General features: G+C 40.6%; 1 protein-coding gene across 1 annotated transcript in view; it reads left to right on the forward strand.

The window, feature by feature from the left end:
- Nucleotides 1–25,801, forward strand: part of kcnh5b (potassium voltage-gated channel, subfamily H (eag-related), member 5b) — a 250,314-nt gene that overhangs the window by 194,085 nt on the left and 30,428 nt on the right. The window lies entirely within an intron of this gene.

The raw sequence follows: 25,801 nt of genomic DNA on the forward strand, positions 1-25,801 counted from the left end.
TGGCATGGTTTATTGTCAATGTCAATCTGAATCTGAATCTGAATATTCTACCCATTAATATGTTTATACAAGTGTATGATCGCTATAAAATAAAATTCGTTTGATTTTCGTAGCCTTATAATTATGGTTTTATATATATATATATAGCAAGGGCCTTGCTTTAGAGAGATCGCCATCTTGCGCTGCCATGTATATACGGCAGACCGAGCGGACAATCCAGCCAGCCAGAGAACGCGTTTCGCGTGTATAAATGAACCAACGAAGACAGCGGAAGGAAGGAAGAAGGAGGAGGAAACAGCAGAGTCTTAGTAGTTTCACTCCTTGTGATGCACTCTCTGCGGCGCTTTTCCTCCTGGTGATATATCTCCCCAACGCTGGCAGCAGTAGCACCGAATCCCATTCTGTGCATTCAGCCTCTCTTCTCACCCGCTCAGCATCAAACACATGGAGTTCCTCATCTGTATGCTCCGGCTCAAACAGGTATGGCTCTGGGTCTGTGTCCGCTACAAGAAACTCCTCAAAATCGCGTTCAAAGCCGTCCATTGCAGCTACTATAGTCCGGAGATATTGCTGGGCTAAATAAACAGCTGAGCTCTGTTTACAGGTTACGCTGTCAGTCAGTGTGCGGGCTGGAGATTGGTGGAGCAGAGAGGGGAGGGGGGTCCCCACTTGGTATGGTAAACGAGTATGTGTGTAAAGTTATTAAGTGTGTCTGTTACGCCAGAAGAGTCAGAGTTTGGGACGGAGTCTTTTACCCCCTGGAGTGTTACCGGAGTTTTTGGAGTGCTCAAATAAACTGGCCTTTTTCCTGAACGCTCCTCTGGTCTCCTGCTCGTGATGGATTCATTACAATATCGTAACATGATTTAGATTTCTAAATAAACATTCACCTCGTCGCTAGATAGACCTACTCCTGAAAAACTTGTGCGCAAGGCTTTTTGTCCCACCGTCATTTACCCGACGGGAGGGGTGAGCAAGTGAGCCCTGCAATCTAGAATTTGGCCACTGATGTCACTGTTTTCAACCCATTTTACACACTGGCCCTTTAAGATTTCCACAACATAAACCACTTTTGGGTCCTATATTTTCCTTTATTAACTTGAATTATCATAGCTACATATCAAAGAAAACAAAAGAAGAGAATTTGCTTTGCCTGATAGTTTGTCCTGTTTAGTGTGGTACATTTCTGTCCGACAGAGGCCTGGCTGGGTTTACAGAATTAGCATCTGCTCTCTAGCATGTTGGTTATTAACTTATGAGCCTGAATTGTGGCAACTATTTTCTCTGGCTTTATTTTTTACAGTTTTATCAGAAGGGTCAGTAAAGTTATTTTACTTTAGTTTAACTGGAAAAAATGCTTATTTGACACCAGAGGTTAACTCTGGCAGTGGGGAAGAGAAACGGCAAGCTTTGCTTTGGGGTCCACCAAAGAGTTTTTTCCCAAGCCAGTGTGTTTTTTAAAGAGTTAAGGCTTTGAGTATTTATGATGTGAATTCTGTGCCGAGCACTGCTGGTTGGGTGTTTTCTCCCTGAGCAATGTGAGACAAAAAGGTTCAACTCTGGGTAAAAAAGCCGTGCTCCTCACTGTCACTGTGGCCATTCAGTCACAGTGGAGGAGGGACAAATACTACGAAGACAAACCGTCACATCTTACAGGTGCTGAACAACAACACCAAAGTAGGAAGAATATCTTAATATACTGTACATGTATTTTGTTCCTCTCATGAACCCACACAAACCAGCAGGTCCAGCTTCTCTTCCTGCTCGCTTCACCTTTCCCCTCATCCAAAGCACATCCTCTACCTTGTGCTGGCATGTTTACTTCTGCAGCTTTCCCATATCATAGCAGCTGAAAAAGTTCTGCACCTCAAAAGCCCTCTTAAATGCTCCCAGCGGGGCATTCCTGAGCAGCACCTGGTGCTTTCAGCTGGGGAAAAAAAACGCTTTGGTGGACCTGGGGTCTTAGCCTCAATCAGGGCTCGACTGGCTCTCTGAATGTTTCTGTCGAGGAGTTAGAGGCTGTGTCTGTTAATCTTGAAGTATTTGTACAGCTGTAAATTAACATATGAAAGTTCTATCCAGGGCTGTGTCCCAAGCGCTGTACAGTGCATCGTTTACTGTTGGCCATTTGTATTTATTTATACTACTTTCTGATAATAACCCCACATAAAAAAAATGCATTTCACAGGCACAAAAATGAACAGTTATGCCATCCTACACCTGAGGATGCAAAATGATGATGATTCATACATTTCAGAAACCTCGATCTAATGCTCATTATACTGTGCTGTAAACCACCGGGTCTCTCCGCTCATTAGTGAACAAATGAGCGAATGAGTTTTGACACTGAGTCGTAGGAACACAGGATAGAGTCATGTTATGGCCATTAGTTATGAATAGTTCAGCTTGGATTTGTAGAAGTTCTGTTTTTGTTTTCCTGGTTTCTTGGTTTGGTGGATGATGCTGTATATTTTAATATCCCTGAGCCTCAGTTGCTGTTGTTGTGAAGGAGAAGCCCATGAGTATGCATTAGGGAACACCTGTTTCAGTGTTGATTTCATTGACAAAAACTATGAAGAAAACTTTCAAACAGCAACCTTTTTTCATGATGAAAACGAGACGATGACGAGCTAAAACTAAATCAAGATAATAAAAACTGAGACAAAATCAAAGTTTCATTTTCATTGATGAGACGAGTCATGGTGAAAATGGTGGACTATCAGACATTAAAAGCTAAGGACAGCTGTGCTTGCAGTTCTCTTGAAATGCTGCATGAGAAAACTCCAGTAAATAGTCTGTGCCTGGATGTTTTGTTAACCAGCAAAAACACTCACACCAGAGCAATTGGTGCAAGTTGTGAGCTGCCATTCAGCAGTAAATAATCAGCCGTGTGTGTCTGACTGAGGATGCTGGAGCTGCTGAATGGACTTGTGGAGTTTGTTAGTTGCAGCGGTGGCTGTTAGCAGTTAGCTCCGCTTGTTAGCCGCTGAAAGGCAGCAGAGCAAGCAGCCACTGGCCGCCAGACTTCACAGCTGTTGATCCCCGCAAGACTGCACCCAAATCCAGACTGTCTTGGGAAGGTTGATGGTTTGATGGTGTTTGACAGGCAGGTAGGAGGCTCAGTTATTTGTAAGTAAACAGTCTGAACTCACATCAGTTTTCTCTGACAGCTGAAAGTTTAGTTTTTAATCACCAATTCAGTGAGAGGACACGTGATTCAACCTCCAGACTAACTAACATGTTGCAGATAAATAAAAAAAATCAGGCTTTAATTAAGTTATTTTTCTGCTGCTTAACAGTAAAATTGATGAGTCAGAGTCTACAATAAACGTCTAGACTAAAGCTTTGAAGGGCAGAAATTACTAAAATGTGACTACAACTAATAAACATTTTCGTCTTGTTTTATATGCTTCTTGTACCCTGTGACTTTTTATCAAATAACCAGATATTTTATCCAACAGTGCTTCAACTTTTCTGCTAAGTTAAATGTCCATGTAAACCTTAAAGTGCTTCAACTGTCAGTCACCCAATAATGTTTATGAGAAAATAAACCAGGCTTTATTAGACAAGACTGAGGCGTCTGATGGAAAATCTGAGAGGAAAATCTGGGATTGGGCGGCTGAACCGTGAGGGGGAGACTAATTCCTTTAAATGATCGAGTATTTTTGTCATTTCTCTACGTTTATGAGAAGGCTTAGGCACACAAACCATAAACACACAATCGTAACTCTGTTGTTTGCTTATCCTTACGTTTGTTTTTCATACCTCATATTCTCTCCACTCAGTAGCTCCTTTTGTCAGTGTGCTTCAAACACAATAAATTATACATACTGTACTGGTGGACTCATAATGCCCTGTGCCCTTTTGACATTCTCACTGAGCAGGCAGCCTCTTTGCTCTGAGCTGTGTGTTTGTTTGTGTGTTATAAGTTCATAGTTTAAAGAATATAATTTATTGATGCATGTTTTTAATCTGCCCAGCCCTGCGTCTAGGTGTGTGTGACTGTATGCGTGCATGCTCTTTGAATTTTATTCTGTACTTGGCTTCATTTGTTCTTTACTTTGACTCTGGAATTTTAATCATAAATAGGTATTTTTCCCTTATTTTCCACCACAATATGTGTGTTTATGAATGTATAATGTGTGTGAGAGCATGGGTAAACATGTTTAAGTCCAAATCTATCTGTAGAAAATATCAGTTCTTCATTCAAATGTTCGAGACACTGATTTGACCCTGGCTCCATCTCCTTAGTAACAACAGGTTTTAATTGAAATGAGACACATGTACATATATATCGATCGCTTTTGTCTAAAGGAAATTATCCAAATGCAGGCTGCAGAGATCTGTCCATGCCTGAAGGAAGGGATGGCAGCATATCAATCCAGCTCTGTAATTTTAGTGCTCTCCATGTGCACAAGCTTTGGTCGGGCTTAAACTCCAGATTTCTGCTCACAGATTCAAGCTGCTTTGTCACTTGTCTGACTCACCGGATGTTGATTGTGGCTGTAAGCCTGCCATTGGGCTGCTGATTTCAGCCGGCATTCTTTCTTTCTTCCTTCCACTATCTGGGTGTTACCGCTTCCAAATCCCCTTCACTATGGGAAACAACAAGAACAACCTCCGAGCTTACAGCTTACAGGCTGAGAATGGCAAGTTATGACAAAGATTTGGATCCTGCAATAAGGCACGCCTGCTTTGTTCTTTTGGTAAATTGTTGTAAAGATCTACAGTGAATAAAACTACATGTGAACGCACCTTGAAAATGCCCAGACTTTGTCTCGCAGGACACTTCATACAAGCTCCTGTGACGTCATCATAATAATCTGCTAGAACCACATAACAGCCAACAAGTCGTCTGTGGTTTTAACAGGTCCAGTGAGCTCCTGTCGAGCTTAAGTATAGTCAAGCTTCACCTCTAGGGCACCAGTTACGAAATTATGTTTGTCTTTTTTATCAGTTAAGTTGAATCATACTGTGATATACAACTTTATGTCTTTTGTGGGGTTGTGCTAACTGACATCTTCTCTTTTTTTTTTGCGCTATACAGCCACTACGAAGTCCCTTCTTTATACCTCCTTTGCATTTTTACGCAGAACTAACGGTGGCATCATGCTGCTCCATTGTGTTATTTTGGACAGCATGCTGGCATTGCAGCAGCAAAAGAGGCGTGACAGGTGTGACATGTAACCCAACAGCGTCAGCCTCTAGTACGACATATAACGTGTGTGCCGGCAGCACTTTGAAAGCAATAACAATGGCATGACATGGCGATAACAGCTGTTCGCAGTCCTGTTATATGGTCACTGATCTTGTACTCTGCTCAGAGGGTAAGGAGCTCTTGGACCTTACTGTTTTCCCAATTTGGGAACATTTTCAGCTGCTGTTCTTCTTCTTTGAGTTAGCTACTAACTGCTATCAGCTACTTTTTAAATCTCCCCTGGTAGGTTGCATGCATAACAGGTCGTCAAAAAGTCACAATGCCGCCCATGATTCTGCCCTGCCGGCTGTCCTGTTCATACAGACATCATTTCGGCGCTGTTACTTCCTCCGATAAAGACAAGACAACTCTGTCCCTCTGTTCAGTGATTGTACCTTTTACGCAGCACAGCGAGGCAGAATAAGACGTGAAATTCCTACCTTGAAGAGGCAGTGTGAAAGAGGCTACTGACTATGGATAGATGCCTCATACAGCCCCACTTCAAAAGATCCAAACTATCCCTTTAAAGAATTTTCCATACATTATATTTGATGCATATCTGATTTAAAAATCCCCATTTTTACAATCAAGTTCTGAGGTATTTGCTGTGTGCCCTATTTCTTGTGTGTTTTTGGCCACAGTAGCAGCATCAAGCTTTAGTCGAGACTGAAATATGTGAACAACTATTGGATGGTATAAGAGGATATTTATGCAGGCTTTCATGTTCCCCAGAGAATAAATCCTACCAACTTTGGTGGACCCCTGACATTTCCTGTCTTGCCCCCATGAGGTTCACATTTCTGTTTTGTAATGACATGTTTCGATACACTTTTGGATGGGTTCTCTTGAAATTTGGTAGCAAAGGTGAACATGGTGCACACTGAAGTTAGAGTTTAGCTCAAGGCATCACATAGCTGGAGGCACTTTCTTGAAATACAAATCAAAAGAGAAGACAGAGCAGTGCAACTGAAGCGTTCATGTAGGCTCCACAGGAAGAAGTCAATATTTATTGATTGGGCCTATTGATTTTATTTGGGAATCTGCCCATAATGAAACTGGCATGCTCATGGCGGAGGCCACGCTTCACTAAATGCGCCAGAAAACAAAAGCCTCAGTGTAAACTCAGCGCCTGGAGTGTATTATTTCTGTTTCTTTTTACTGACCAGAGCAAGTAGAACGTTGTCTTTGGTTGCTGAGATGTGAGTGACTGGCCTCATAATGTGCTGAGGAAACTTTAGGTTTAGTTAACAGATTTATTCTGGAAAAAAATACTTCTTAATTGGAAAGGACAGGATGCTCATTTGCATTGCATCCCCAGTGTGTGATTTAGGCTGATTACACAGCAGCACTTTACACTCAAATCTGCTAAGTGAAGCTTTAAAACCAGTTAAAAAGTAAAACTACCATTACCCTGAGATAATGGCTCTTGTTTTAAACACAATCTCCCTTCATCATGGGTCGGCAGCTCCACCTGCTTTAGTAGAATGTGTCTTGATTCATGAACGCGCCTTTAAACAAGCTGAGCTGCTGTGGGAATGAGTGAAATACTCTCACGTCTTTAGCACTCTCTCCAAACTGAGTTAATTGTTAAGATGGACACTTTTCTTGCTGCCTGCAGCAGGAAAGTGACCCGGTGGTCCCCTCGTGTAAACACAGAACAGAAATGGCGATGTGGGCAGAGTCGTTTCTCCTCTCCTCAGTTAGCTCTTTTGTTCCCGGGATGCGTGACAGCTGCTGGAGTGCCACCGTGATGAAGATAAACAACTTCTAGGGGGAGCTCCGACGTGGCCTGCGGGACTCTGAGGAGACCAGAATGTGTGTCAGCCCTAACTCGCCCTGTCACTCATGCAATAATGGCTGACTACCAATCTGCCTCCGTAAGCATTTTCCTTTCACTCCCCAGCTTGTTCTCAGCCTCTATCTCTCTGTCACACTCTTTAATTTTTATCTCTTTTGCTCAGTGGCAAAATGCTTGATTGTATTTGAGAACGAGCCGTTAGTAATCATGTCTCTTTTCCAGTAACACGCCAGCCATTGTTCCGTAGGTTAAAGGGCAGGTCCATAACTTATTTATTGATTTATTTATGAGGTTTTAGCTTGCCAGCAGTGTTCTTCATGTATTCACATACAAGCATTCAAATCAAATTGCAATTTTTCTAAGCCCTTCCAAAAATGTTATTCCACAAATGATCTGCATAAGGACGTTGCAGACGTTGAGTCAAATCTGCTTTGAGAATTGTGTGTAATCAATCTTCCACATTAGCTGTACTCCTCTAATCCCCCACCTGGCATTGGAAACTAAGCTATATACTGCTGTGGACGGCACATTAGTTCAGCTGTCCTCCCTCTCTGTCCTCCACATTCTTTGTTTGGTCCACATCCTCCTCCTCTTCATCGTCATCCACCTGAATATTACTATCTGAGCTGCTGAACGTAGCTATCCATGCTATGAAATGATTCTGTGTGCCTTGTTCCTCTGTCTTGTTGCGGCTGTGTTGATTCTTTGATCGAACGTCTCCGAGTCGAAAGGCTCTGATAGGTGCGAAAAACGCAGAAAATCGAACCTGCTCTGAAAATTTTAATGACGAATGAAAGTTTTAGGCAAACATGACTGACACATTGTGAGGTCGTATTTATTTTTAGACGAGCAGCAATTTCGCCTCCATGATGGCTGTTTCCTAGCATATTTTAGGATGATTCTGGGGCAGTTTGACAACCTGCTGTGTATCGCCAGGCCGTATAGCTCTGTGTATCCAGCAACCACTACCACCAGTTTCTCCTCCATTGTTTACCAGTTGTAAACTTGTTGTCGTGACCACCACAGAAGGCCTGCCTCTCAAATCATCAGATTAGACAATGGGAAGAAAGATGACAAAAAAAGAGATGGCATGGGGTGCTTCTCCGCTCTGAGTTGAACTTTTTTCAACTCTAGGAGCTCAGAGTGTCCGGCAAAAACGCCGGGCATCTAGAGAAACATGAGCATCGCAACGCAAAAAGCTTCATTCTCATTAAAAACAATTACAAGAAGGCGCCTCCAGCTGCTAATATGCTTTCTGTGTGATCGGGTCCTTAGACTGTGCAACACCCCTCGGCAAAAATATGTTACCGCAGGCACAACTGCTGCTCTAACCAACATCACTGCTTTTTTCGAAGGGCTGATTGGGTGTTTCCATTTTAAAAAACATGGTGATGAGCCCGCCCTGTAAAGAAGTAGTTCCCAACCTTTGTCTGTCAAATGTATTCTCACAGCCCGATTAAACAGGCTCCTCTCATCATGTTAGATAGATGATGATGGCTTAATGGATTTGCTCGTAAGTATTTCACCACAGAGGAAATACAGTGGCTGTGGTGGTTTCCTCGGCTGCATCTGTGAATCCATAAAAGACAAAAGAGATTATCTAATAGTTCATTTTTTTATGTTTGTGTTCATACTAGAATTTGGAGTAGCAGAAACTGGACATATCAAACTTTTATGCAGTACTTTTAGCTATGTTGATACTTATGGTGGTACGACTTACTTGGTCTGTCATCATCGATCTGTCTGTTCTTTGCTGGTGAAGACGTGAACCATTCAGTAGATATCAGTAAAAATCAACTCTTGTATTGTTTCCCTCACTGTGGTTTCTGTGGTTGCCATGGTCACACGGTGAAGAAGCTGAGGCATCATAAACTTCAAATGCAGCGATAAAGAGCCGTGCTCATTCATGAGCGCAGCAGCAATATGGTAGTTCACACCTAATTTATGACCTGAATCACATCTGTTTTATCTCTTTATCTTATGTTATGTTGAAGTGAGGCTGACAGTGAACTCACCTGAAATATCTCTTATACATCACTTCTGTGAGACAGAACTACAAAAGTATATACAGTACAGGCCAAAAGTTTGGACACACCTTCTCATTCAATGCGTTTTCTTTATTTTCATGACTATTTACATTGTAGATTCTCACTGAAGGCATCAAAACTATGAATGAACACATGTGGAGTTATGTACTTAACAAAAAAAGGTGAAATAACTGAAAACATGTTTTATATTCTAGTTTCTTCAAAATAGCCACCCTTTGCTCTGATTACTGCTTTGCACACTCTTGGCATTCTCTCCATGAGCTTCAAGAGTTAGTCACCTGAAATGGTTTCCACTTCACAGGTGTGCCTTATCAGGGTTAATTAGTGGAATTTCTTGCTTTATCAATGGGGTTGGGACCATCAGTTGTGTTGTGCAGAAGTCAGGTTAATAAAATTAATGAATTAATGAAGTTCTGTAGGCCTTAAACTGTCTGTGGTGAATGTGTCCTGAATAACACAGTGTCTGATCCTTGGCAAAAAATCACAATTAATACAAAGATTCAGTACAGTATGTTAGTGTCCCAAAACTTTTGGCCCTCCATATCCTTCAGTTTCTCTATCTGTCAGTCTCTTGTTCATCTGTATGCTATAAGAGCTGCACCAGTACACTTTGGACATCAGTTGCCTCAAGTGGTGGTGAGCAAAACTTTTCTCAACATTGAAGACTTGAAATACTAGCATTATTGCAAACTGACAGCTGTACACACACACTCAGAAACCAAAATGTCTCCAGCTGCAGCTCTGGTTATCTCTGTTTGTCATACTCAACTATATCAGTGGAGCTATCCAGATTGGTTGCATCTCTACACACTTGATGGATCTCAAACTTTGACACTTTACTTAATAATGGCTGTTTTATTTTATTTTATTTTATTTTATTATTCATCTATTTATTGATTTATTTATTGCTGGACCTTTTATCCTGGGCTCCCTCTTTTGAACCAACCCAATCCCCAGAATACATGTGGGCATTGTCCATTCCTGAAAATCACAGATACATGACACATTTGCATGTTATTATGTATAGGATGTGTTTAATCTTTACATTTCTCAACATTTCAGCAACCTTTGGTTAGGGTTAGGAACAAAATCAACTAGGTCAGGTTACGACAAAATCATGTTTGGCTTAAAGTACCTGGTTTTGGTGGTACAATGTCCGCTAGAAACACAGCGATACAGTTTTTGTCCTGGTACTATCCTGACAGGAAACATAACAATGTCTTGGTAGAAAAGACTTGTTTAACATGACACTATTCCAGCAGGAAATGACATGACTTTTTGCTAAATAAAAAAACAACAACCTGTTTTCTTGTTTGTTGGTCTTGAACAGCAGTCTGCAGTGGTCTGTAATTTTGCAAGTGTCTCATCCTTTGTTTTTTTCCACTTCCCAATGACAAATTCAGTGCATAAACTACGTCACTTTAGAAACACTGATATGATGCCGATGAAACATACAAATGTAATATATGCGTGGCTTGCAGAAATGTACATACCAACTTTTTTTGAGGCAACTGGGCTGTTTGAATTTACTCTGCCATGAGTTATTTGAATTTACGTGATGTGGCCAGATATGGAAAAATGCTATATTATCATCAACATATAGTGTATTATAGTTAAGGCAATCTATCTGCCCTGGAACGAAGAACTTATTGCACTTCATGGGAAACGAGCCAAGGTCTGCATTACACAACAAATGCCACATGTACACATAAATATTGAGAAAGGTAAACTAAACTGATCACAGGACAAAATGCATCAGGGTAGTGTTGGTTCTGATTGATGGCTCTATTTTGGATCCCATTCCCGGTTCTGTTTTTGTAAGAAGTATGCTTTGTTTCTGCGTCCTCTGGAGAAGAAGTGGTGAAGAGTTTCAGCCGTCGTTTGCGTTTAGATGTCTTTTTATTTGCTGAACAGCTGGACACTCACTCAATCTAAAGTTTGAATATGTCTCTGTAGAGATTTTGGCTCCAGAGTCTGCAGTGTCCATGAAGTAGGGATGATTTTTCAGAATCAAAATCAGAAATACCTTAATGCTCCTCGAGGGTTTGAAGAAAGGTATTCATACAGCCAACTGTCTCAGATGCAGGTGTGTTGAATAATATCACTTGAGAAAATCTTGCACACTGTCCTTGCTCAGCTTTACAATTTATTAGTAAAACTAATGTTTCAGTCCTCCTGGACCTTTGTCAAGAGTGTTCAGTGAAGTGTGTTGAACACTCTTGACAAAGGTCCAGGAGGACTGAAACATTAGTGTTACTAATAAATTGTGGCTGATCCTGGAGGGGAAATTGTGATTCATTACAGTCGCTCAAATGTAAAGAACAGAGAATTATAAGAATATGAACTAGAAGTATCTAAATATAAAGCAATGAAAATGTGCATTACATTTATTTTTAATTAACAGTATTAAAAATAAAATACATATCGTCACTGTGCTGAGGCTGTATTTGTCAACATTTTAACTACAATATATGCATTAATATGATAAAACAAAAAAATATATGTACAGTCATGAGCATTGTCTTTAGTCATAGGCTCAGTTTTCATACATCAAATTTTTGCGTTCTCTCACTTTTAGTCAGAAGAAAGAGGAAGTGAAAGAACTCGTGTATCAGGACTTTTGACAGAGAGTGGACTTCAGGTCCTCACCATTATAAACACCACATTAGTCTTTGTGGCAGATTTAGTGGAGAGGTAAACAGAGAGAATATGCACCTGCACAGCGTGAGCCAAAACGTGATGCAGTTGGAGTTTCACAGTCGTAGTAAACCTCCAGTCACCAGAGCTCTTATTACGTAAATACTCTGTAAGTGTGCCTCTTCTTTTTACTGCCTCCCCAGGGCTGTTAAACGCCTCTTCACCTGTCTAAACCAGATGTATTACCTCTAGAACTGCAGATCTGCTGTTTCTGCTGTTGCTTAAGGGTGTCAGCAGGACTCGTTATCCTCGAGTCAGAGCGCTGCAGCTTCCTCTTTGTCAGGAGGAATCTCCCTTTTATCAGCAGTGAAATGCTAATGATTATTTATCACGGTCAGAATCACTGTACATGCCAAGGTCAGCATTTTTGGACATGTCTCAGGAGCAGTGTGATAACGCTGACATGTTTCACTGATAGCATTTCAGAGAAGCCCACCTTACTCTGAGATTGTTTCTCACCTTTATATCAGTTTCCTTTCTGCAACACGAGGCCTGTGTCCCGTTTAAAATTCCAAAATGTAAATATAGTTTTGTGTGTGTATATGCCCGGAGTTCTCGCCTCAGTGTCGCCCTGATGAAAGCCGTAATATTTCTCCACTTGGCATTTGAAATCTGATTTCCTGACACGGCCACACGCCAGTCCGCAGTGCCAGCAGAGAGTGACTGCCGACAAACTGCTCTGAATCCACACCAGGAGGAACTGGCTGCAGTTAACTCGCCATGTTTCCATCTTTAGGGTATTCATCCCTGTTCCGCGGAGTTTTAGAAACCTAAATAAACAAGTAAACAGGCTCGTAACTGTGTTTTTGGATGAGGAGGAGCTGTTAGCGGCGTCTGCTGGGAGGCTTCACATGCTGCTCTGGGTTTTTTGGGACAGCTTGTGTGCTGTGAGCGACAGACTTCAGGGCTCAAGCCTGCAGACTGGGAGGCTTTTACCAGCCCTCTATTGGATTATTCATGTGACGGACAATAAAGTGTGCATGCAGGGTGTGTGTGTGTGTGTGTGTGTGTGTGCGCCTACACTCAAGTAACACTTCCTTTTGTGCATCGAAGCAGATTCACTAAGCAGGAGTGTGTGTGTGTGTGTGTGTGTGTGTGTGTGTGTGTGTGTGTGTGTGTGTGTGGCTGAGTGTTGTCTCACCTCAGTAAAATGTGTATACAGTGACCGTTAAGGGCATATTTTTAAAAGCAGGGAAACAGGAAGTGAAAGGAAGTATTTTTGTGTGTGCATTTGCTCAAGCTCTGTATTTAAATGCAGTTTAGAGTCTCTGGTACTTTACTTGAGTATTTCCGCTTTCTGCTTGTCCATCCACAACATGACAGAGGAAGTACTGTCCTTATTGTACTTTGTCCTCATCCCAATCACCAGAGGAAATGTTGGCACTGTACATTTCTGCAAACCATAGTCATAACCGAGCCACCGTCACTGAAGTTGAAATTTAGAGAAAAAGGTACCAGGTCATAGACATATGACATTTCAGTGGAAGAAATGTTAAAACATTTCTTTTAATCAGTGTATAGGCTCCACGTTTTTACAATCACAGGATGTAAAATCCCTTTAGGCAATGATGGCAACAATGACGTATGAAAATAAAAATAGAGGATAAAGATCTACATGTGGCTGCGGAGCCGCAGGTTGCCTACCCCTGGTTTAGCCACAGATTAGGAGAAGATCAAGTTTTGGCCTAAAACACCTGCTCTTGATGTCACAATCGCAGCTGGAATTGCAGCATTGTCTCGCTAAAAAACACCCAGTTTTGCTGTTTAGTTTCAAACAGTGGTCTGCAGCTTTGCAGGTGTCTCGTCCAGGTGTTCACCATCCACCATCCCCTCCAAGTACCGATGACAAAGTCAGCTCTTATAAATGTAATCAGAGCTACATCAACATACAACATTTTATTCAGGCAACTTGGCTGTTTTTGATCCTGTACATTTATTTGGGGGAGTTTGCATATTCAGGTTTTACAGTCAAAACTGTGGATTAGGTCATAAAATATGGATGTCAGGTAGAAAGGGCAAGCTATAGCTTTTCAGGATCTTTGAAAAAACAGCCTTGCTCCAGGTCAAGAACTCCATTTCAGATACATTTTTAACCCTCAAGAGAAAAATGCAATCATTAAACTCATCTTAAAGCAGGAAAATGTACAAAATTGTGATTAAATCTTTAAGGAGACAAAGAAGAAAACTGAATGACAAGAAAAAACCTAAAGCATTGAAAGTTTTACAGCTTAAGTTAAAACATAGTGGAGTCCAAAGTATTTAGTCTGACGTTTGTCACAGCCATTTACTAACTCAGTAGCAGCTGACATATCTGTCTCGCCGACATCAATTTCTCGCAACACAGCAAGTAGCAGTTAACTTTTTTACTCATTATTAAAATATGTCTTAGTCAACTCATCACAATATGTGCAGCTGCATTGAACTATTCAAACTCAAAATTTCTCTGACGCCGTTTTTCTGACTGGTACAAGAGGATGACGTCCTCATTTTAAAGCTGAAAACTCACCACTGCTGCCGCGGCACGGCACATCATGTGATGCGTCCAGTGCTGTCTCTAGCATACACTGTATGCGTCTTGCTGCAGCTCATCAACAGACAACCACACTAAGTTATTACTACTTTTACAGACTCTTTAATTTGGGCCCCGAACCTGCAGGGGTGTCTAGCCACCGCAGGTTCGGGGGTTATTCATTGAAAATAATGGGATGTATTTTTTCATGTGTGCTGTTTGCTGCCGGTGTGTTTTGGCCTTAAGTCCAACCAACAACCAACAACTCTGATTAATTTAGTTGTTTTCCAACTGGGGAAAACAGCCGTCAGTATCAGATACAATTGCTGCAGGAACTAGTGTCTTCTTTCAGTTTCATATTAATATTCCAAAAAGCTCAGAAATTATATCTTCACTCCACAACACCCATTTCAATGTTATCTTAACTGTTTTGGATAATTTTCTGAGCCTGTAGAGAAAAGTTTAGTCCTTTAAACTAACCTCAGAGCAGAAATATCCACCAAACAGAGATACAGAACAGTATAAAGTAAATGTATGGCCAACATCAGGGACATACCATGCTATTGAAATCAGCTCTCTGTCACATTCACAATGCCCAATGTTTGCATTGAATGTGCTGCTTAGACTGAGCAGTGAAAACTTTCATTATATCTATTTGTGACGCATATTTCAGCACCATGGACTGAGAGCGGAGGTGTAATTATTGTGAGTCATTCGTTAAAACTTCACAGAAAATAAAGAAACTCATTGAATTACATGATCATTTCCAGTAGTTAACAAAGAGGTGTTGAGAACAGCTGAACAAAAGGCAGATTTGGCACGAAATAGGCAAATTTATTGTAGCATCAGAGTACCACTGCCCAACCACGCAGGCTGATTTCAGTCACCAATAACATGTTTGAACTCATTAATTACTGGGGGTATAAAACACCTGCAAACATGGACATTATTTGGACAGGCTGATGGACACTTCTCTAAAGCAGCTGGGCAAAATACTTCCATAACACACTGTTGACAGTCATAGAGGAGGAGGAGGGCCATGGGGCGGCAGGAACCCAGAAAAAAAAGCCTTTCCATGATTAAGTAGGTTTTGCTTTGTAGTTATGCTGTTGTGGCCTTATGTAATATTTCAAAAATAATAGTTGAAATAGTATTAGTAAAGAATAGTAAAAGAAAAACATTTAGATTATTTTTTCTTGCCCCATTTGGGACACCCACTATGGATGATATTCCTATTGATATGCCCCACCTGTCATGTGGATGGATTATCTTGGAAAAGGAGACATGCTCACAAACTAACATGAATTTTAACACATTTGCAACCAACATTTGAGATAAATTAGTTACTGACTGTCATGACACCATTATGACAGTGTAATGAATAAATTATTTGACCTCCAGTAAAGTGATACCATTTTGATTTGTCATTAAGATATCACTGTCATAATGGTGTCATGACAGCCAGTTTTGTGTCATATCCTGCCAGACATCTATCTGACCGAGTGTTGGAATTGGTCTGTAATCTTGCACATCTTATAATAGTCATTATGTCAACTTGTCATAAATACAAAAAGGTGCATTTCCTGTTAATGTTATGAGACATCTTCTGGTAATGTCATCCTGGTTAATGTCAAGTTGTTATGACAAAGACATCTTCTGGTAATGTCATCCTGGTTAATGCCAAGTTGTTATGACAAAGACATCTTCTGGTAATGTCATCCTGGTTAATGCCAAGTTGTCATTACAAGGACATCCCAAACAAATTTAATGTCAAGTTGTCATGACAAAGACAACTTCTGGTAATGTCACTTTGATTAATGTCAAGTTTTCATAATCAAGACAACCGAAACAATGTCAACTTGTCATTACAAAAACCGAATGACACGTAATGACAGCAGTCATAAACGTTTATGACATGGACATAATGTTTATGACAAGTTCATGACAGTGTCATGTCATAGTTATGACAGTGTCATGTCACTCTTATGTAGATACCTTCAAGTAAAGTGTTACCGAAAACAGTTCATACTGTGTATTAACCCTTTGAAACTTGAGCAAATACACTTTACTTAAAGGTCAGGTCTATAATGCATTATGAGCACATTCATAAGACATTATAATACATTTATAAGGCTTTATAAACATTGTTACAAATGTTAATAATCATGTATGACAACTTATAACAAGGTTTATAAAGTATTATAAGTGGTTACATAATGCATTATAAATTCAGCATTCATAATGCTTTATACTTCCATGCCAAAGTGACGACAGTGTTTGAAAGAAGAATCTGAAGTACTGGGATACATAGCACATTATAACTATCATAACTTTAGCCAGTTATAAAGACTCAAAGAACTGTTCTGACATATAATAAATGCTTAATTTCTGAAACGGAATAATGCCAGTACTTCAGATTATTCTTTCAAACACTGTCGTCACTTTGGCATGGAAGTATAAAGCATTATGAATGCTGAATTTATAATGCATTATGTAACCACTTATAATACTTTATAAACCTTGTTATAAATTGTCAAACATGATTATAAACATTTATAACGACGTTTATAAAGCTTTATAAATGTGTTGTAATGTCTTATGAATTTGCTCATAATGCATTATAGACCTGACCTTCAAGTAAAGTGTTATCCAAATGTTTGTAAGAAATTAGTAAAAGGAGAAAATTAAAAACAAGAAAATTATTATTATTTTTTTTAAAAAAAAAAAAAGAAGACCTTGAAATGACCTGGAAAAGTGCTTGAAAATTATAATAATTCTGTACCATACTTTTAAGTATATAGTAATAATAATATATGGTTTTTCCCTGTCTTTTTTCTCAATTTTCCTAAAATACTTTTCTAAATGTATTTTTTATTTTATTTTTTCACTTTGTGGGACATTTCCTACCAAGTTGCTCGTTGCCTTTTCCCCATTTTTTTGAAACAAAATTGCATGAATTTGCTGAGGGTTCAAAGGTTTAAATAGTTGCTAAAGTTGCCACAAGAAAGGTGATGTCACTCCAGGTTTCAAAGGGTTAAACAAGCTAACTTGTCCTGACAGAGGTTCATATGATCCTGAAATGGTCTCAAAACATTTTTAAAAAATCCCTTAAACTGGAGATTTAAGATTTTTGCCCAGCAGGGAAAATTAACTTAACATTTGATAGTGTTTGTGATTTACTCATTATCTTCTCCAAGTTAAAGGTCCAGTACAGGACTTAAAATAGAGAATTTTTCCTTTGTGATTTGAGCACTACTCTCACCACTGTTTGTATGTATCTGTGTGCATGTGCTCACTCTCACACTTCATCCAATGATGATGTTATAATCAGCGTGCGGCCAGCACAGTTATCAGAAGCTCTTTATAACAGGCTGTTGACCAGCAGCACGCTCAGAGCTCCGCTTTCCAAAAGCTTCACACTCGCTCTGCTCACTCACAGAGGAGCAAAGTTTAACGTGATAATTAACTGATTGCTGAGAGGAAGTTGTGTCTGCTTCCATCGGCCCCCTCCTGCGAAAAAGCTCTCCGCTCGCACTCAGATCCAGGCAGTTTACATTTATTAGCCCCCAGATTTAGATTCAGCTCTGTGAGACGTGTGTGCTCTGATGGAGTCTCACACACACAAATAACGGCTTTATTGATTTATTTTAATTGTTTTTTTCTTCCACAATCGATTTTTTGCCTTTGTGACTTTCATTGTCTTTTTCAGCACGTTAGCAGTGAAACCAGTGAAGCAGTCGACACACTTGTTTTGAAAGGTCAGAGGTGTAGGATCTGCTGTGGGACGCCACCTCTGGAGCTGGTGATGCCGCAACACGCCACAGGCTTTCTGCTGGAAATTTCTATTTCTGACATTTTTGAAAGTCAGTAATTATTGACAGCCGTGCAGCTCGATGGAAGATCTGCTGCGGAACTTCCAGTACTCGCTGCTTCACTGTCACTGTGTCTAACAAAGCTGAGGAGTTCTGTGGGTCGGATACATCACTTTATCTTTGTCTCTTTTGTTCACATCTGGAATTAAAACCAACAGAGGGAGGAACTGAGGTCTTCAGGTTATCCCAGCTGCAGATGTGTGCTCTTAAAAAAGCATCATCTGCGTCATGTACCAAAAATACACGAACTGTTTCTGTTCATCACACGCTATGCAAAGTATATTCTTCTCATACACACACACACAGAGGCCATCTGTGTGCTCTCGGGCTACAGCTGACTTTAATTCTTTTACCAGTGTCTTTTTCTCATTTATTACATCTTAAAGTGTATTTGTTCTCATCAGTTACATCGTGCTTGACGACTCACTGCGGTGTTGAGATTATTAGCGCAATAATAGAAAGGACATATCGCGATCCATGTGTCAGATTTGGTTCAGCAACTTTTGTTTCTATATTTGTATCTAATACACGTAGCCCGAGGCGAAAGGCATTCTGGGACATTCTATATTAATCCGAGGCCTGAGGGTCGTGTAGTCGATGGTGATCACTTCACTGTGGTCCAATCTAAAGTAGGCTGTTTGGCAGCAGGGTTAGCCCCGAGTTTCCAAGGCTAAAAATAGAAATGTAAAATGTAACCGCGGGCGAACTGGCTTATCGTGAAAGAAGGCTGAACAAGAGCTGCAGGACAAATGTTAGCTCACAGAACAACGTGCCCACAGGACATTTAAACAATTCACACACTCCTCACATGATCACAGTGATTAGTGAGACTCTCCAAAGCGACTTAACTCTTTTCTTATCTGCAGGTCAGCTGCAGTGAAATGTGACCTCTGCAAAAGTCTAGGTGATTCATCACAATTCATCAAAAGGCTTTATCCTCTGTACGGTGGCCATTTTAAAACATCTCAGGCTCTGCTTGTTAGGCTCAGCTCTACGGTGTTAGATTTGGCTCAACTTTTATTATTGTGGAGGAGAGGAGGGGAGATTTTGAGCTGTTGGTGACACTAGATTAAAAGTCGGAGGATCATCAAAGTTATCAGGATGCGTCCTCTGGAGACCATAAATGCAAAATTACATTTGAATCCATCTAATAGTTGTTGAGATATGTCTCTCTAAACTAAAGTGTTGGACTGACGGACCAACTGAAATTCGAAAAAGCTCATTTAAAGCAGGTACCAGCAGGCTGGGGAGTAAACCGGTTTATTAAAGCTCAAACAAATGGAACAAAGGAGCAACAAAAGATCCAGCTGCTCAGTCACAGCACAGTTTTGTAAGATCACTTACAGACTTGAAAGGAACCTGATCTTGTAAAGACAAAACCAGCCATGACCTTGAAGAATAAAAGTCAAATCAAATCATTTGTCCCTCGCTGTTTCTTATCTGAACTCAGTATTTTACTTTCCTTACATCTCTCCACTCAGAAGGGCCAAAACACAATGTGACCGTCTTTTATTTTCCTTTAAGTCCACATTCGACACCAAGCTTTGCAAGTGCCGATCATCTTTAACACCCGTGAAGCGAACACAAAGAGAAGGAGCCCTGTTAGATGCAGCTGGCATGTTTCATATTGAGATGAGTCACAACCCAATCAGGAGCGCACAATGAAACGTGCACTAATTGTATTTATTCTGTGTGTTTATCTTCAGCCTTTTAACGCTCACAACATTACCATAACACTGCTGTCAGATGTAACGTGACTGCATGTAAGGACAGTTAATACATTCTGTTACCTCTCTCCCTGCTGTCGTTCAGCACCGCCCCCAAGTGTTTCTGAGGAGCTTGGATTTTTAATAAAGAATAAAGTCGTATGTGTGTGCACAGGAGGGTGGAGGAGCTCGCTGTGTGTGCAGTCACGCATACATTGTCCGTGTGTGTGTGTCTTTGAGTGATGACGGATGATGTTAGCAGTGTGTGTGAGAGCAGGTATGTTACAAAGATGATGTTGAGCAGCTTCTTGAGATCGAAAGGTTGATACAGGTCAGTGTTTGTAGCTGAGTCCTAGTTAATGTACTTTAAACAGTGATATATTGTGTTTTGATGATGTAGCACAGTCACAGTGGTGAAACTGACTAACTGGAGTTTACTTAATTCATTTTTAAAATGAATGATGTCTTCAGATGTTTTGTTTTCTCCAGCCAACGGCCCAAAATCCAAATGCAATCATTTAACAGTGAGATAAATAGGAGTAAAGCAGCAAGTTATCACATCTGAGGAGCAAATGTTTGGCATTTTTGCTTGATAATCAAACAATACTAGGGCTGTAAATCAAATGAAAAAAATAATCAAGTTAATTTCATGCTCGCGTACATCAATTTTTGCTGTGAAAGTTGTTCAAATGAATTTAGGCAGATGTGTCGTAGTAAAGCTGCTGGATTTTGGACACATATGTCCTCCTATCCTCCACCACTGAGACAGGTCTGCAGTCCAGTGCCATCCATTTTGCGAGGGAGTTAGTTAGTCAGTCACTGGTAAACCTACTCAAGTGCGGCTTGTCATTAGTTCACCGTCAGTTTGCGATGTTGTACCGACGTAGTGCGTTTATTTTGAAAGAGACTGTATGTAAACAGTGAATTTCCTGTGAAAACGAAAGTGTATTTTGAAAGAAAAGAATGCAAGTAAAGCCCAGTTCAGACCAAAGATTTGTGACGAGACGAGTTGAAACAGGGAGCTACTTGCAAGGTGCCGTTCTGCAACGTTCTAAAAACCTGCCGGTTCACACCAATGCAACCAGATGAGACGGTTTATCATCTCTATGCAACAACTCTCTGTACCTCTGTTCTGATTTGCAGCTTTTCAGGTTTATTTTGTGGCTGAATATAATTTGTAGTTTCTTAGAATATGAATGAGGATAGTGATAGTGAGATACTGGCTACGGTGGACAGCGATCACGCCGTCTGTGGTCATTTTGACTTGACCAGCGGACTTCACTACAAGCTGATTGGCTGTAGAAACATGGGATGTGCTTTATGTTCTAAAACCAGCCGCCAGCAGTTTGACCAGCTGAGTTGCAGGTGACACCATCAGCCGGCTTGAGTCGAGCTCATTAGCCCATTACAAATTCGATATCTTGTTTTGTACTTTTTGGAGGTCACTGTCCTGCTGTGTGGCCGCTAACTTGGACATTGCAATAGAACCGAGTATAAGCAAATCACAAGTCGTACACTGTTCACCCAATATGCATGAAAACATCCTCAAAATGAAGCTAAAAGTTAGCTCTTCAGTATTTATTTTATTCTGACTGCACTCTACTAAGCTCACAGTTTATACATGAAGAAACACTTCAATAATCTAATATTTTCAAAGTGAGAAAATCATTTGTATAAATCAATTCCAATAAAAGAGTCACTGGACTGAACTGCTGAATCAGATTCAAATAGGAGAGCTCAATGCATATACAGTGTGTGTGTGTCTAAATGAATGTGAGCTGTGAAGCGTATCAGAGTCTTATATGTGCCTATAGGGGAGCATCTTTGTATGTATGTGTGCTCATGTTTGTGTGTACATTACCTTTGTGTGTGTGTGTTTGGTGGACTGTGGGGATTCGGCAGGAGCATTAGGGACAAGGTGCAGCAGAGAGGAGAATAAGTCATCCATGCACACAGTCTCATTTCCTTCTTCTCCTCCCTGTCTGGTAAATAATGAATCGCTGAAGTTAAGAGGAAAAAGTAACCCATTTTTTTCCCTCCTGTGTTTGTCTCTCCGGAGAAGTCGGGGCTGCATTAAAGAAAGACGAGGGAGGATTTTCTCTGTGGACTCGTTGCCAGAAAAGAGGAAAACTAACACGCTCTTAAGAGAAGTGGACGCAGCTGAGTCCACATGCCGTCCTTTAGTCTTCCCCTCTGATGCTGCAGCGGTAAAGGCCTGTGTGCACCGTGTATGTGTGTGATTGACTTTACTGTGTGTGCTGTAGGTGCCAGAACAATTAGCTGATTAAGATCATCAGTGGATTGATCCAGTAAAATATGAAAATTAACTGCAGCTTCTCAGATGTGATGATCTGCTTCCTTTCATTTAATTTAATTGAAGTTTAATGAGGTTGGGTTATTTTTACTGTGACTGTTACAAAATAAGCAGTTTTAGTATTTCACTTGTGAAGCACATTTCTTTGTATATCATTAACCCTCTGAGACCCACTGGGTCACCTGTAATCCTAGCCAACATTCCTATCTTTCAGAGGCTATAGAGGGCTGAGTTTTAAGCTAGTGATGATACTGATATCATATAAAACTAGAAGACTTAAGGAGTCCGGCGGGATCTGCTGTGTTATGCTCGCTTCTCAGGAAAGGGGCTAAATATTGTCCCAAATTTAGGCGAAATATTTGAGAAGGAAAAACAGCAAAGCCATTTTCACTCAGTTCCCTTAACCCCTCACCTCAAGACTACTATTAAACTATTGCTATTTTGGGATCCTTAAACAATGTTGGAATTGCATAAATTGGGTTTGATTGGAAAGCTGAAACTCTTGTGATTTCATTAAGCCCAAATTTATTACTGTGATGATGTTAGCCCCCTTAGCAGCCATTTCATTGTAGTTAGACCATTTTTTAAACAGACATGACTGTATAAAATGACCTACAGTGACCTCTTGGATAATCATAGCCTCATTAAACTTTACAACCCCGAACTACAGACCTCAGGCATTAAGAGGATGGATGGCTTTCATGGGTATATTGACAATACGGGGGTTTCTTAGTAGTTTCCAGAACAGAAGTGTGTGCTCTTCAATCACTGAAAATTCCTATCACATAGAAATCACTGAGTATCAAAGGTTTTGATTCCAAACCACAGCATGGATTTTTTTTGTGGTGTTCCTAAAGGTCTTGGTGTCTTAACGTGGCATTCTGGGGGGGAATTTTGATATTTTGTATAATTTTCAAGTAGTAAAACATTCTTGAATTTAGCACCCAAGCTGTGTAACAAATAGGATCAATCCACAAATTAGTACAACAGCTCATGAGACAAAATTGACGTGGAAAAGGCCATCATATACATTCCAAACCTTTAAAATTTGAATAGACGCCTAACTGAAACAAAGTGTTTACTACAGATTTATGACTAGAAAAACGTGACACACGGTGCTGAGCTACATCTCGAATTAATCTCCAGGTTCACAGCTTTCAGATGATGTTTACCACCTCTACGTGACATATACTGTTGACCTGCTATCTTCCCCTAAAGACCCCCGTTCCCCCAAAAAAGACAAAAATGGGCCCATGTGTGTCTCATGTCATGTATAGCTGTTGCCAGTAGAAAATGTTGGCATTGTGTGTTTCTGCAACAAAGACTATGTTACATTTGCCTGCTTTTTATGTATCATATTAACAATATTATAGTAACACCCACACCAAGCGTCAGACCACTGTTTGAGACCAACAAACAGCAAAACTAGTTGTGATGTAGCAAGTTACTGCTGTGTTTCCAGCAGCTATTTAGGCACCAAACATGTGACCCATCACTGTCTCACTGTGGCTTTTTAGCCCCCAAATGTGGGTGTTTTTTCTGCTGCGACTGTGCCACCAAAGCCGATTATCTTAAGCCAAAGCATGATCTTTTCCTCACCATAACCAAGTGTTTTTAGGCCTAGATATAACCACATGTTAACCACTGTGTTGATAAGCTTAAAGCCTTAACTTAACTGCGGCATAATAATGTGCACATGTAGCAAACTGTGTGTGTGTGTGTCACCATGTCTGTTTGTATTTTCATGTGTATTTTTAGTCGCTATGTGTGTCTTTGTATATATCCCCTCTTGGATTGTGTGTGTGTGTGTGTGTGTGTGTGTCTGTGTCTGGGAGTTAGGGAGTAAGATGACAGGCAGGATTACCTGGGGAGACCTCACTCCCCCCTCAGTCCCTTAGGCCCATTTGTGATGCGTCATGGGGGCAAGAGACAAAGAGCTCAGATAACAAGCTACCTGCGCACACAGTATGCACAGTACAGTGTGTGTGTGCGTGTGTTTGTGCCTTAGGAAAGGATTGGGGTTTCAGGTGAAAATTAATAAACACTATGAGCTCATTTACACCTGTTATTAACATGTGTTTCTGTGATTCCCACAAAAATGGACAGCCGAGACACATTATTGTTCCCACCTGTGTCCCATGCGTCTCCAGCTGACTGCTCATGATCAGATATCACTTTCATTAGACAGTCAAAGGGCCCCATGCACAGTTATGTCCACACTTTTGTCAGCATGCTTGCTACTCATGTCAGCTGTTGTGTTGGTACAGCTGGAGAAATCACTGTCAGCAGAATTCAACTGGTCTCCTGCCACAGGGCAAAACAACGGACAGTCACAGAACACTTTGTCCAACTCCTAAAATGGTGTTTGTCACCAAAACAACCACCTCGTCCTGCACTGATGACATATTTTCCTGTTATGCCGTTGCATTTACACTACAAAAGATATAAATTTATACCTGCTATAAACAGACTTATTGTGTCTTGAGTCACTATGGTCTAATTGTAAATAACTATAAAGCAAGGAATCTATGCCTGTGTATGTGTCCTTCGCATATCTTATGAACCCCTCGTCCGATCTTCTTCACACTTGGCGGGTGTATTGCTGGGGACCTGAGGACATGCACTGTCGAATAAGGTTTGATTTGAACACATGATATGTTGAGTATTAATAAACTTAGAATAAAAAAGCAATCAGTGTCCTGTGGCTCTTTGCAGCAGGGGTTTTAGAACGTTGCAGCGTCATGTTGCAAGTAATTGTGTGTTTCAGCTTGTCTCTTTGCAAGTCTTTGGTCTGAACTGGGCTTTAGGTAAATGTAGTGGTACAATGTTTTCCTCTGATATAGAACTAGTAGGAGTACACAGTAAGTACCACTGAGTTGGACATTTTGTCTCAGGGGCCTTTTGTGAGATACAAGAAGTTAGAATAGCAACATAATTCCATATGTTTCATATCTAAACATCATAATGAATCTATAGCTGTTTGAGGTCCAAGTGTGTTGCTCAGAACCCAAAGAATCACAGTGTTGGTTGTGGTTTGTATGAGCGGTTCTCCAGAAAGCAGCAAACTGGCACTGCACTAGTTAAACCAAATGACGACCTCTCCCTAACCCTCATGTCCTTTGTGTGCCTAAATATAACGATAAAAACTTGTGCTCTAATTGATTTGAGTGGATTTTTGCAAGATCAGATGTTTTGGTGGAAAACAAATGAAATGAAAATCTAAATCTCTTGAAGGAAGAGTTGAACTCACAGTTTAGCTTTAATAACCACTGGGGTTATCTGTAAGTCATTAGAAACTGTGGAGCACCTCACAGTAAGATGATCTAAGTCTCTTTTCCTCTCCTAAGTCTGCAGATTGTATCTGTTCTCGCAGTCTTGTTTCCTGCCCAGCAGTCTCTCTCTCACTGTTTCTATTTTTAGCAGCTTTATGATACGAGCTCCTTCGATGTCTGCCAGAACAGAGTGCTAACGTTCCTCCCTCACCGCTGCTTAACGCCGCTTGCTCTTATTGTTATTTCATTTTCTCATTGATGCAGGATTGCAGTCGATAGTCAGATCCAGCACACGCGAGCCTGCGGTCCAGTTTAGATCCTTTTATTCAGTCCAGCTATTGTTGTGTGCGCCAGTTGAGCTTCTATCCATCACTCTGACTGCTGCTGC

Source organism: Epinephelus lanceolatus, chromosome 15 (assembly GCF_041903045.1).
Source record: "Epinephelus lanceolatus isolate andai-2023 chromosome 15, ASM4190304v1, whole genome shotgun sequence".
In the NCBI taxonomy this organism is placed as follows: Eukaryota; Metazoa; Chordata; class Actinopteri; order Perciformes; family Serranidae; genus Epinephelus; species Epinephelus lanceolatus.